Source organism: Brachyhypopomus gauderio, unplaced genomic scaffold (genome assembly GCF_052324685.1).
Source record: "Brachyhypopomus gauderio isolate BG-103 unplaced genomic scaffold, BGAUD_0.2 sc401, whole genome shotgun sequence".
In the NCBI taxonomy this organism is placed as follows: domain Eukaryota; kingdom Metazoa; phylum Chordata; class Actinopteri; order Gymnotiformes; family Hypopomidae; genus Brachyhypopomus; species Brachyhypopomus gauderio.
Window position 1 is genome coordinate 37676 of NW_027507222.1, and position 12325 is coordinate 50000.

At 47.3% G+C, this 12325-nt stretch overlaps 1 protein-coding gene across 1 annotated transcript in view; it reads right to left on the bottom strand.

Annotated features, from left to right (window-relative positions):
• Positions 1–12325, bottom strand: part of LOC143505610 (thyrotropin-releasing hormone-degrading ectoenzyme-like) — a 47078-nt gene that overhangs the window by 34240 nt on the left and 513 nt on the right. The gene's annotated exons all lie outside the window — the stretch shown is intronic.

The following is a 12325-nucleotide window of genomic DNA, read 5'->3' on the forward strand; positions in this document are numbered from 1 at the left end:
AAGTCTCAGCACCGTATTCACTTTGCTGAATAAGGCAAGAATGAGGGGATGCCTGAAGGCACTCGAGTCTTCAATGCCAGACATAACAGGTATGGACTGGGTAATTGATCCATTATTGCATAATTAAAGAAGATTGAATACTTGCACTCATGATTGGCCGGCAAAACTGTCAAGGCAGAATCCATGTAGTCTGATGCCGGCTCAGGTCGACTGCCACGGTGGGCTGAGGTCAACCAATTTGAGGAAATAAAAACGTTTTATGGGTGCGTTCACATCAAGGATGTTTGAGAGTGGTTTTGTGAATCCTGGTCTTTTTACTCCAAGAGTTCAGTGCAGTGGGCTGGCGTGAAAGCAGCATTCAAACACAGGGCCATACTGGACAGACACCCTGTGGTGCTGCTAACACCTGCGCTTTCTCTTCTCTTTCTACACTATCCTGTCACGGCGCACCAAATCCACACGCACTCCGACTTCACGGCAGAAACATGACCCTCTTTAACTTCCCCTGTAGAGGACACATACCTTTGTTTACAAAAATAGCTACCACGTAAGTGGACCAAAGAATTTTTGTTCCATATTTTTGTTGGACACACTGTGAAAATATTGTATCCCGCCAAAAGAAAAGACAGACATTGTCAAAAGTGTTAAATAAATAATGTTGTGTGGCCAGACTGTCTTTGAGGGAGCCCAGCAGCTGAAAGGAAATCTCCTTTACTTCACAACTGGGGTATTTTTGTTGAAGGTCTCGGAGAGACTGAAGTTCTTGACATGAGAAGTGGTTGCTATTATTAGAGCCATGAGCCTCCAGGTTTGGCCCATATGCATAACAATTACACAGTACATGTGGGCTGCTCCTGGTTTTTTTTTTTTTTTTACACGTCGGTGCCACTGATGGGTTGAGAGCTGCCTTAAAATACTTCTAGCCAGCAGAGATTCTGTGGAGGAATTTGAGAGAATGGCTAAGTACATACTGACTACTGTCTATCTATATATGTATATACAGTACTGGTCACACCTGACTGAACACACCTGACTGATGTATGTCTTACACTCACACACACACACACACACAGAGAGAGAGAGAGAGAGAGAGAGAGAGAGAGAGATATGTTGATGATATCAAGACCAGAAAAGTCCTCACAGTGTTTCTCCACCCAGCATCCAACATCTAAAGACTGTATGGCAGACGGAAGAAGGGGGAAGACCCACTGAACACATCCAGTCAATGACCCCAATGGAGGAGATGCTGAGGGAGAGACTCAGTCCCATTAGGGACACCACAGAACTAGAGGAGGTCCAGGATAAACCCGTCCATGGGACGTACCACTACACATTAGCGGTGGACCTAAGACCCATCGATGGCTGAAAAAGGCATCACTAAACGAGAGCAGAGAGGCACTAATCATTGCAGCCAAGGATCGGTGCAGGGGTGTATCACACCAGACACGACCCATGATGCTCTCTGAGAGGTTCCAGCATGTAGCAACAGGGTGTGTGTGATGCTGGCAGGGACAGCATACACCGAGAGACACCCTAACCTGGTGGCAGGAATCATATACAAGAAAATATATACAGGACTTGGGCACCCCCAGGTCTAAATGGAGGAGCCACAGACAGTGGTTGAGACCAGCAAGGTTCAGATCCTGTGAGACCTTCAGATCCAGACAGATAATCAAATAATAGATAACATGCCGAAATCAGCAGTGGCAAGTGGCAAGCAAGATGAAAAGTGATGGTTAAGGAAAAAATATCAGTGACCTAAAGACAGAACAGTCCTTATTTCAGTTACAACACCCAGGTTGTCAGAACAGTGACATGGGCACCTGGGTCTGTGAGCCCTGAGCATATGGGCGGAACCAGGGAGTGGAATATGGACCGCAATACTCATCAGTGAGAATTCTGCATTAAAGCCTCAAACCCCCGTTACTCTGTGGTGGGAGGGAAAAAGATATGACCACTCACAGGAAACTATAAATGTTTTATAGTTTAAACACATGGAGCCGAATAATATATTTAATATATATAGTCAGCTCAAGATTTATTGACATTTATTGACAATTATGAAATCTAATGTGCTGGAAGGCTATACTTTTCCTATTGCAATAAATATTTTTTTCTAAAAAAAATCATTTTCACCTAGAACTAATTTTGAAAAGCGCCTGCAGGGAGGACATTAGCGCCATCTCTCTGTGAAGGACTCACCCATGAGAACATCTCAAGATCCTCACCATTTCAAACCTCAGCTTTTTATCCAAGTCAAGGCTGAAATGGCCATTGCAAAACATTTGTGTATATGTGTGTGTGTGTGTGTGTGTGTGATGTAACCATTTTCCTGTGGGTTTTAATGCATATTTTGGGTCATTGCCCTGTTTAACAGTCCATCAATGGCAAAGTCTCAACCTCTTAGTAGAGGCAACCAGGACTGGTGCTACAGGTACCTTGTACTTGGGAGAATTCATTGTGTCATTTATTCTAACAAGAGCCTCGGCACCCCAGCAGCAAAAGCCCCAAAGGGTCAGTGATCCAGCACCATGGACAGGGGCTTTTCCTTATATGCAGGTATCTTTTGTACCAAGGTTTTTGGTCTGACCACAGAAAAAGATTCTCTTTATAGGTCCAATGATTCCTGGCAATGTTTATCTGCTGAATCTTGTGGAGGACACTCAATAAGAGCTTCCTATATGCAAAGGATGCATCCTTGCTAAGGATTTAGAACTCTGATGATTTTGAGATTCCACTAGCATGCAAGAATGAAGCTGTGATCCCCTGAATTTTTTATTCCTCACTCACTATCCTCCACACCAGGCATGGGGCCAGGACACCAGGACGCCAGGACGACAAGACGCCAGGACGACAAGACACCAGGACACCAGGATACCAGGACGACAAGACACCAGGACGCCAGGATACGAGGACGCCAGGACACCAGGACACCAGGACGACAAGACACCAGGACGCCAGGACACCAGGATACCAGGACACCCGGACACCAGGACACCAGGATACCAGGACACCAGGACGACAAGACACCAGGACGCCGGGACACCAGGACGACAAGACACCAGGACGCCAGGATACCAGGACGACAAGACACCAGGACGCCAGGACGCCAGGACACCAGGACGACAGGACACCAGGACGACAGGACACCAGGACACCAGAGCGCCAGGACGACAAGACACCAGGACACCAGGACGACAGGACACCAGGACGCCAGGACACCAGAGCGCCAGGACGACAAGACACCAGGATGCCAGGACACCAGGACGACAGGACACCAGGACACCGGGACACCAGGACACCAGAGCGCCAGGACGACAAGACACCAGGACGCCAGGACGACAGGACACCAGGACGCCAGGACACCAGAGCGCCAGGACGACAAGACACCAGGACGCCAGGACACCAGGATGACAGGACACCGGGACACCAGGACACCAGAGCGCCAGGACGACAAGACACCAGGACGACAGGACACCGGGACACCAGGATGCCAGGACACCAGGACGCCAGGACACCAGAGCGCCAGGACGACAAGACACCAGGACGCCAGGACACCAGGACGACAGGACACCATGACACCAGGATGCCAGGACACCAGGACGACAAGACACCAGGACACCAGGACGACAAGACACCAGGATGCCAAGACACCAGGACGCCAGGATGCCAGGACACACGAACACCAGGATGCCAGGACGACAAGACACCAAGACACCAGGACACCAGGACACAAGGATGCCAGGACACCAGGACGACAAGACACCAGGACACCAGGACACCAGGACGCACATGCATCCTCCTCCGGCTAATCACAACTGTTGCAGACTTCTTAAATGTTCGGATTACTGCCATGGCTGTTTATGGGTATTTTCAAGTGTCTATATATTTTTTGCCCAATACTCAATCTAATAAGGTAAACAGCCATCTTTAAAGTTAAAAACTCTTTTAAGAATAACTGATAACTAAGAGACTACATACTGCTATTTTTTCTATTAAATTTTTGCTAAATGAATGAGTAAGAAATATGAAAAAAGAAAGGTGTTCTGCCAGGTGAAAAGCTGGATCGTTTTTGTTTTGTATCTGTTCACATTGTTACACAATTATTCCTTGATGGCTTAGGAAGATTTGGCAGCGTTGTGAACACACATCAGGTGAGATGTGACTGGGTCTCTGACAGGGCTTCTTATTGTAGTCTCTTTTAGCTCAATGATTCCTCTTACCTGACTGCAGTGTTAATGATGAAGAGGAACTTAGAGCAGACACCCAATAACAGGTTTTAAACACAGTCTGTCGTGTTGCTTAATGACAGAGACGTCTCCTCAGTATGGGTGGAGGAGAAACACGCACATGGAGAAGATTATAGAAGAGAAGAAGCCATTTTCTTTGCTCCAAGGAAAGGCGGTTGTTACATAAATTCTTTTAAAACATGCGGTATTCATCCGTGACACAAGTGTCCCCCAAAACAGGTCATGCTTTCTCTGCAAAATCGGCATCAGACTTGACAGACACAAGCGTCAAAAGCCCATCACGTAGCCCTCCACTTTAATGCCAGAACAGTGACGCATGAATTCAAGACATGACTCGGACTCTATAATTCCACAGCAATGACTTTCAGCATTACGGTAGAAAGAAAGCCTGCTCTATTTCCATATCTCGTCAGATGTAAGGCGCGCTATCATCATCGGCGCCAACCATATTAAGACGAGCCGAACAAAGCCCGGTTGAAATGAGCCGGGCTGAAAAGCATTCCGATATTCGTTCTTATCCAGCCCAGGAAATTGCGTTCTTTTTGTTGCTGCTGTTGCCATTAACAGAAATATGTTGAGTGAACCTGAAAGAGAAGTTGAACGCGACCGCGTCCAGCGCAGATGGAGTCAGACGTGGTTCCGTGACCTTCTTCTCGTGACTCTCTGAAGTTGATATGATGCTCCGCACACACCCTAACAGGTTTATTGTGGTGCTTACAGGGCTGCATATGGGAGGTCAAGTGAGGAGAAGGCAAAGTCCCCTTCCTAGTCCCCTTCTTCCTAGAGCCGCGAATGAGACGCGCCCCTAATGGAGACTGAGCGAGTGTGACATATTAACCACGTCGCCCATTGACGGGCCAAATCGAGTAGCTATCTGCTCCGTTGCTACATCACGATCAACGGCTGTGAGGGCAGGAGTGTCTTCCTTCTGAGCGGCTGAATAAACTGGTGCTCGCCGTCCGCGGTAAAGGACGAGGACCGAGGCCGTCCCCGCCCCGCAATCTCCCCCGCACAGCCGGCCACGGTGGCAAGGCCAAAACGTGATTTCTCCGCCACCTCTTCACATTACCGGGGGCCTTTTTAACCAACGGAGCGGGGAGTGCTGGACAGAGCCCGACGGTTTCTCAATAGATCAGCCAATCAATATGTCAGAAGAAGTAAGACACCCCGCCCCCGCTCGCTCACAGCTAATGACCCTGCAGAGGGTGTCACTTTCTCCCTCAGCGAGAGGGTAACAATTAGAGGAATGACATTTAGATGCAGCATGAAAGATCACAGGCATACGCGGGAGGTTGAAAGCTCGGGCCGGCACTGCCTGCGAGTTAGGGGCGAGAGCGGTTAGAAAAATAGTGAGGAATTAAAAACAAACAGGCTAATCCTGTGGAGAGAGGAGATTTAACAGAGAGCTGTACCTTGAGCTAGTGCTTTATATAGGCATGGTTGCCAACATCAGTGCTCTGACACAGACATATACAAACACACATACCCACATTCTCCCCAATAGACCCACAAACATATGTCCACTCACTCTTAACTCATACACTGTCTCTCCTCATCTATAACTGAATAGCTAGCCTGTACACTCCATGCTGTAGTGTGATTTGGGTACACGTCTTTACACCCAGATAGCATCACTGGGGCCTGGAGTGTTCCAGGAACAAGGGTGTTTGTCCTTTATGCAAAATTAACTTGGGAGGTGAAGCCAATGGCAGTCAGCAGCAGTTAAAAGGGCCCAGGGTAGATGCACCCACCCAGGCGACCCAGCCGATACGCTAGATTTTCCACACGGCCCCCTTCCCAGCTGAAACACTGCTGCACATCTACATGTCTACACTACTCTGCTACGCTACACTGCTACTCTACACTGGTACACCACACTGCTACACTACACTGCTACTCTACACTGGTACACCACACTGCTACACTACACTGGTACACCACACTGCTACACTACACTGCTACTCTACACTGGTACACCACACTGCTACACTACACTGGTACACCACACTGCTACACTACACTGCTACTCTACACTGGTACACCACACTGCTACACTACACTGCTACACTACACTGCTACTCTACACTGGTACACCACACTGCTACACTACACTGCTACTCTACACTGGTACACCACACTGCTACACTACACTGCTACTCTACACTGGTACACCACACTGCTACACTACACTGCTACTCTACACTGGTACACCACACTGCTACTCTACACTGGTACACCACACTGCTACTCTACACTGGTACACCACACTGCTACACTACACTGCTACTCTACACTGGTACACCACACTGCTACACCACACTGCTACTCTACACTGGTACACCACACTGCTACACTACACTGCTACTCTACACTGGTACACCACACTGCTACACTACACTGCTACTCTACACTGCTACACTACACTGCTACTCTACACTGGTACACCACACTGCTACACTACACTGCTACTCTACACTGGTACACCACACTGCTACACCACACTGCTACTCTACACTGGTACACCACACTGCTACACTACACTGCTACTCTACACTGGTACACCACACTGCTACACTACACTGCTACTCTACACTGCTACACTACACTGCTACTCTACACTGCTACACCACACTGCTACACTACACTGCTACTCTACACTGGTACACCACACTGCTACACTACACTGCTACTCTACACTGGTACACCACACTGCTACTCTACACTGGTACACCACACTGCTACACTACACTGCTACTCTACACTGGTACACCACACTGCTGCACCACACTGCTACACTACACTGGTACACCACACTGCTACACCACTCTGCTACACTACACTGCTACACCACACTGCTACTCTACACTGGTACACCACACTGGTACACTACACTGCTACACCACACTGGTACACCACACTGCTACTCTACACTGGTACACCACACTGCTACACTACACTGCTACTCTACACTGGTACACCACACTGCTACACTACACTGCTACTCTACACTGGTACACCACACTGCTACACTACACTGCTACTCTACACTGGTACACCACACTGCTACACTACACTGCTACTCTACACTGGTACACCACACTGCTACTCTACACTGGTACACCACACTGCTACACTACACTGCTACTCTACACTGGTACACCACACTGCTACACCACACTGCTACTCTACACTGGTACACCACACTGCTACACTACACTGCTACTCTACACTGGTACACCACACTGCTACACTACACTGCTACTCTACACTGCTACACTACACTGCTACTCTACACTGGTACACCACACTGCTACACTACACTGCTACTCTACACTGGTACACCACACTGCTACACCACACTGCTACTCTACACTGTTACACCACACTGCTACACTACACTGCTACTCTACACTGGTACACCACACTGCTACACTACACTGCTACTCTACACTGCTACACTACACTGCTACTCTACACTGCTACACCACACTGCTACACTACACTGCTACTCTACACTGGTACACCACACTGCTACACTACACTGCTACTCTACACTGGTACACCACACTGCTACTCTACACTGGTACACCACACTGCTACACTACACTGCTACTCTACACTGGTACACCACACTGCTGCACCACACTGCTACACTACACTGCTACACCACACTGCTACACCACACTGCTACACTACACTGCTACACCACACTGCTACTCTACACTGGTACACCACACTGGTACACTACACTGCTACACCACACTGGTACACCACACTGCTACTCTACACTGGTACACCACACTGCTACACTACACTGCTACTCTACACTGGTACACCACACTGCTACTCTACACTGGTACACCACACTGCTACACTACACTGCTACTCTACACTGGTACACCACACTGCTACACTACACTGCTACACTACACTGCTACTCTACACTGGTACACCACACTGCTACACTACACTGCTACACTACACTGCTACTCTACACTGGTACACCACACTGCTACACTACACTGCTACACCACACTGCTACTCTACACTGGTACTCTACACTGCTACACTACACTGCTACTCTACACTGCTACACTACACTGCTACACCACACTGCTACTCTACACTGCTACACTACACTGGACACTGCTACACCACACTGCTACACCACACTGCTACACCACACTGCTACTCTACACTGCTACACTACACTGCTACTCTACACTGCTACACCACACTGCTACTCTACACTGCTACACCACACTGCTACACCACACTGCTACACCACACTGCTACTCTACACTGGTACACCACACTGCTACACTACACTGCTACACCACACTGCTACTCTACACTGGTACACCACACTGGTACACCACACTGCTACACCACACTGCTACTCTACACTGCTACACTACACTGCTACTCTGCACTGCTACTCTACACTGCTACACCACACTGCCACACCACACTGCTACTCTACACTGCTACACTACACTGCTACTCTACACTGGTACACCACACTGCTACTCTACACTGGTACACCACACTGCTACACCACACTGCTACACTACACTGCTACACCACACTGCTGGGTTCTGCTGCTCCACTGACCATCCAACGGTGCAGGAGCAGGCATACTGTACGCTGGCGAGTAGCAAACCCAAGTGTTTATCTCAAAATGGCCACCAAGTTCCATTACATCATCCCATTTTTATTATTATTTTTTTGCAACAGGTATTATGATAGGAGTGGAGGCACGGACACAGCAGTAGGTTCTCATGATTACTGCTGCAGTGTATCCAGAACTTTCATCAAAGCCATGGTCCTACCCACTTCCACTATTCCCTTCCCTAACCCACTTCCACTACTCCCTACTCCCTTCCCTAACCCACGTCCCCTACTCCCTACTCCCTTCCCTAACCCACGTCCCCTACTCCCTACTCCCTTCCCTAACCCACGTCCCCTTCTCTTACCCACTTCCACACATCAGGGCTTTGCAGACCTCTGTGGGTCTTCAGTGTAACAGTGCTAAGTGGTCGTGTTTACACTGCAGGATTAAACAAGTGTATGGCACCAGGAATTAGAAGCTACATCTTAAAAAATGACAAATGGACACCCCAGGAAAATGGCCGATCTTAAGAACAGGAGAGCTTTGTGTTTTCTGAACTGGGATCCGACCCTTGCTCCCTCCTGTGTTGCTGGCTCTCGAGCAAAGGAACTGCATGTGAAATGCAGAGCTAAAAATAACCAATATGCATGTCATTTCTGTTTCAAACAAACAAAGTTTTTTTGTGCTCCCTTTTGGAGCTGTGCTAATGTGTAGAGTTCCCACAGAGCTGTTGAAGGCCTGGGAACTGAGTGTATTTTCTCTCTCTCTCTGTCCCTCCCTCTCTCTCTCTCTCACTCTCTCACTCTTCTCTCCCTTTCTCTCTGTCTCTCTCCCTACATCTTTTCCTCTGTTCTCTCAGTTTCTCTCTCTCTTTACTGAAGACAAAAACAAACATGAACAGACAGCAAAAAAAAAAAAAAACCCCAAACAAATAAATAAATAAAATAAAAAACCAAGAGAGAAAGAGAACGATCCACAGTGGTTGGTCTAACTTCCCATCAAGCGCATCACCGCGGCAGCATTAGCATAGCGAACGGTGCTAACCCTCACTCAGGCTACGCGTGAACCATCGAGGAGGCCCATCGTGGGGGAACAATGCTGCTGTTTATCCTTGATACGCTGCCAAACCCTTCAGAACAAAAGCCATCAAGCTCCCAGCTGCTCCGAGGAGGGAGACAGAGTGCAAACACGGGCGTGAAGCTGAGACGTGCAGGAAACGCCACGCCGATTCCTCGCCACGATCTTTTCCCAACGCACAGGAACACAGAGTGGGGTTTTTATTTTTATTTTTTGCACTATCCTCACAAACTGCTAAAACAGGCGTTACCACGGCAGCTGCTTGTCTTCTTCTAATCAACTGCAGTGATGCAAAGTTTCTAAAAGTAGTTTACTTAACAGAAAAGAGATATGAGATATCAAGAGAGAGAGAGAGAGAGAGAGAGATATGAGATATCGAGAGAGAGAGAGAGAGATATGAGACATTGAGAGATAGAGATATGTCACTGTCAGAGACACAAAGCAGAGACAGATCCTGACCAAGTACAGACTCAGTGACCACAGCCTGGCCGTAGAGAGAGGCAGGTATAAACAGTCCTGGCTGCCCAGAGAGCAGAGGCTGTGTGGTCACTGTACGACAGGTGAGGTCGAGACAGAGATGCACTTTCTTCTAAAATGTGAAAAATTCAGGCCAACACGTGAAATTTACATACACAAATTCAAAAAGAAAATCCCAAACTTCCAAACACTAACACAAATTGAACAACTAAAAATCATTCTAGGAGGGGGACACAGTGCCCCCCTCGCTGCAAAATATGTATCTACATGTCACAGCCTGAGAGACAGTGGGAAACGACCCCCCCCCTTCAGTTTCAGAATGTAAATAATTATAATGATAACTTTTCCTAAATGTTATCATATATTATTATTATTATTGTTGTTGTTGTTATTGTTATTGTTATTTGTCAATATTATTATCATTGTTATTGTTGTTTTTTAATGCTTTGGCAACACTGTACCTTATACAGTCATGCTAATAAAGCTATATTGAATTGAAATTGAATTGAATTGATATGAGATAGCGAGAGAGAGAGATATGAGATATCGAGAGAGAGAGAGATACAAGATATCGAGAGAGAGAGATACGAGATATCGAGAGAGAGAGAGAGAGAGAGATGAGATATCGAGGGAGGAAAAAGAAATATAGTAGAGTAGGATAGTCTGTACCATACAAAACAAAACAGAAAAAAGCCTGTGATGTGTTGACACGGCATCTTTTTACTGCTCTTATTATAAGTTTCTGTCTTCTGGTTTCATTTCTGTAGGTGCCCAGTTTACTCTGTGCTCACATCCCTGTCTCTCACTCTGTCTCTCACTCTGTCTCTCACTCTGTCTCTCACTGTCCTCTGGAGCAATCAAGGGGCAAAAACAGCACTCAGATGGACGCGGGCCTGCGAGATAAATGGGACATGTGCCTGTAAATCTCCCATTCTGGGGTAGTTCTGGCCCAGGGACAGGGCTGAAACGGCAGCATGCGCTCCAGAGCTCAGAGCGTTTAGCCAGCCAGCTGGACCAGGGCAAGGTGGTGTGGAGGTGGGGGTTGGGAGATGTGGAGGTGGGGGTGGGGAGACGTGGAGGTGGGGTATTTATCAGGGCGCAATGGATGGAAAGGGACAGTGGGAAAGATTAGAGGGCACTGGAGCACAATGAGTTGTAAAAATATATACTTTAAGAACCCCAGCGTAGGTGGGGCTGATGGGGGAGGGGGGGGTGGAAAAGTTTAGACTCTTTATTCTTTATTTGAGAGAAGGCCACCGAGGGACAGAAGTTCACACTGAGAATATGAAACGCTTCTTATTCATTGGATATTGGGAAGCTGAAGGTTTACTGCAGACTACCATTTATTGACAGGCTTAACGGAGAATTCTAAAATATGCTAATATCAGCAAACTTCGGTGTCTTCAGTTCTGCTGTAACTGTAATTTTCTGAGTTTCCTCAACAAAAGGAAGAAAATTACTATCTTTGAGAAATCATTTGAACAATAAACTGTAGATCATGGAATCATGGAGCAATTAATCAAATCTTCCAGAGATTCCTCTACTGTATGTTTGACCTCCAATAATCTACACAAAATAAACACAAAAGAAAGTGCATATCGTGATAATGTCTATAACGTCATACAAAACAAACGCTGTATCTACGAAAAACAAATTTGTCAGTAAATAATTTCTCACGTTCACGATACACAAAGCTATTTCCACTCCAACTGTGTCGTGTGTGTTAATGAAACGACACGAAGGCACCTGAAAGGTCTCCCAAGTGCACACCTGTTTGCAGTCACACACTGAACGCGAAGGTAAGGGACCCAATCGTACCCAGTGGAATCCCCAGAAACACGTCGCAAGCTGAATATTTCAGAGTTGAAGTACAGACTCTACCCTGATGTTGCTGTCAATGACAGAAGGC